Consider the following 2,952-nt stretch of genomic DNA (forward strand, 5'->3'; position numbering starts at 1 on the left):
CTTCCTTCCTTCCTTCCTTCCTTCCTTCCTTCCTTCCTTCCTTCCTTTTCACTTAGCCATCAGCAGTTGTCCTTGAAGATTTTCCTAGTTGTTAACCCTTCCTTGGCATTTGCCCCTACTCTGCCAGCCCATGTTCACACCTCCTCTTTTCCTTCTGAGCCTTCCTGACTGATCCCCCATCATGCCATCTCCTTTGTAGTGTATTGGAATGAGACCTGCACTTGGAATAAGTAGATAGCCTCATCACTGACTAGCTGTGTGACCTTGGATCAGCCACGCTTCCTTCTTGGTTAGGATGACCACAACCAGCTCCCAGGGCTCTTGTAAGGAAGGCACTTTGTAGACATTTAAACCCTTGAATGGGGTCATAGCCAACATCCTGCCCGCCCTTCAAGGCTGTCGAGAAGCTGTATTTTCATCTCTTTCTGCCTGGGACCAGGGCTGTATGTGCCCTGCACTACTGCCGTTCTTCCTGCCCCCTCTCTGGAGTGTTCTCTTTCCCCCTGTGCTGGACATGTCCAGATCCTTCCACAGCTGCAGCTTTCTCCTTGTCTTCCTGGTTTGACCCAGCTCTCTTGGGAAAGGGAAGGCCACACAGGTGGCTATTGGATGGGGTTTGGTTTGGGATTCACTTTTATGCTGTTTATCTTACACCGAGCTCACATCCTACTGATTTTCATTCATTTGGCTTTCAAGAAATATTTAGTTGATTCTATATTCTTCTTCTCATCCATTGCTCATTGGGAATTCCTGGCTAACCCCCTGTATTTATCAACGATAGGACGCTGGGCACTGGGCAGAGGGATTCTGGGAGGTGATACTTAGAACTGGTTTAGTATTTCCAGATGACTTAGAATTATTTGGGGAGAGGAATTCAAATTAAATCCTGAAAGCATCTGATATTTCCATAGGGGCCCTTGAGACTCAGAACCATGCGCCAAGCAGAGGTAGACTAGTATCCGAGGCTGTCTGGTCGTTCCTGAGATGCTTCTCTAGGTCTTGGTCCCTAGGCCTTCGAAGACTCCCTGGTCCTGAGCAGTGCTCCACCTCCTCTGAGATCCTGCTCCTCACACAGAGGGGCCATAAAAGGACATTTGTCCCATGCTGGTGGAGTAGCCTTCTGACCTCTGCTTGCCTCCTGCTTATCAGTGGCTCATCTCTTGGCTATGTCTTCAAACCTCCTTGGGCCTTGGCTTCCTCCTGTCCAATAACAGACAGAACCAGCTCGACTGGTGCTGACAGCATCTCCTGGCCCCAGATCTAGGATGCTACAATCGTTCATTCAGCTGGCACTGATTGAGGGCCTACCTGCTGCGTGTCACATTGGGAAGAAGGTGTGGCAGCCATGAAGGCAGAATTGGAACAGGCACTGCCTTCAAGCTGTTGCACATGTGAATAAAAACGTGCAGTCCGGAACATGTGAGATGCTTCCTCTGGGCAGAGCACTGTGGGAAGGGCCAGGGATACACATACATAGACAAGGCTTCGTTCCTGAAGGTGCAGAGGTGTCACGAGGGGCTAGAGAGGGCTGGGCTTGGCTTGGAAGCCCCTGTCAGCAGCCCTGGCCACTCTGAACCTCAGTGTCTTCATTTCTAATTGATCTGAGGACCAGCACTTTGTAATCGCAATGGACTGTCTGATTGGGAACTGTTTTTATTCTCACTTAGCACCATCACCATTCTCACCACCTGAGTTTGCATACGGCTGCATCAGAGCTGAGACAGGGCTCCTTTCTATTGGGGCGACCTGGGAAACAATAACGTAGGTTAGCAGTAGCTATGCTGCTGCTCATTCAGTCACTCTGTTTATCCTTCCTGCTTCTCTATATAGTTAAAGTTCTGGTTCCCAAAGTTTTCAAAATGTGGTCCTCACAATCTAGAGTGTTTAAAGGGGCCTGGAGTCAGGACACGTGTTTGAAGCCTGAAGAGCTGAGAAAATGTACCTATGATGTTGGGGGTTCATTCTGATAATCAGAAACATCCTGGTTAACTCTCCAAATTGCAATTCAAGAAATGGAAGCTTAATGGTTCCCTGAAAGTAACATAATCAATTCCTTTTAAGAGCGCTGAATTTTATACTTCTAGACATTCTAAAATCCCTAACTTCTGGAGTCACCTAAAAGAGTCACAGGATTAGAGTAGCGTGTGTCCCTGGGGTCATCTGACGAGATCAGTATTTGACAGCTGTGGAACCTTAGGCCTAGAGTGCCTATGACACAGCATGGCAAGTGGAGATTCACAGGCGTGTCCTTTGAGAATGTCAGCAACTATGGATTTGGAATCAAGGGATTTGTTTATTTTCTATATTATTTATTTTTTCAAAATAAGTTTTGATTTGATGCATTTTGGCTTTTTTATAGCAGGCATTTAAAAAGTTAATCTGTCATTGCCTATTAGTCCCCTCCCTCCCTCATTGCACCAAAAAATAAAACTAAATATAGCCTGCAGTGCCTAACTGCAAAACTAACTGTTCGGCAAAACAGATCTTCAAATGTGAGAGGGTTGGATCCACAATTAAGTAAGATGAAGAAGTGAATGCAATGGCTTTGGGGGGCTTGCACAAGCACTGACCCCTGAAGTGCACCATTTGCCTGGTGAAAGTCCCCATTCTTCTGATTATGTTTTATTACTGCAAATCATGGAAGACCACAGTCTTTGAGGTGTGAGCCATTGGGGTCATGTAAAGAGAACTAGGTGGGGTGAGGGAGGAGGAAAGGGAAGAGGAAGCCAGGAGGGAAGAGGAGAGTGGGAAACTGGGAGGGAAGAGGAGAGGAGGAAACGGAGAGGGAAGAGGAGAAGAGGAAACGGAGAGGGAAGAGGAGAGTGGGAAACTGGGAGGGAAGAGGAGAAGAGGAAACAGAGAGGGAAGAGGAGAGGAGGAAACTGGGAGGGGAGAGGAGGAAACTGAGAGGGAAGAGGAGAGGAGGAAACTGGGAGGGAAGAGGAGAGGAGG

General features: G+C 47.6%; 1 protein-coding gene across 11 annotated transcripts in view; it reads left to right on the forward strand.

Annotated features, from left to right (window-relative positions):
• Positions 1–2,952, forward strand: part of NF1 (neurofibromin 1) — a 252,402-nt gene that overhangs the window by 97,297 nt on the left and 152,153 nt on the right. The gene's annotated exons all lie outside the window — the stretch shown is intronic.

This window comes from Petaurus breviceps, unplaced genomic scaffold (assembly GCF_028583685.1).
Source record: "Petaurus breviceps papuanus isolate PSGF00001 unplaced genomic scaffold, PetGlider_PUasm1.0 186, whole genome shotgun sequence".
In the NCBI taxonomy this organism is placed as follows: Eukaryota; Metazoa; Chordata; class Mammalia; order Diprotodontia; family Petauridae; genus Petaurus; species Petaurus breviceps.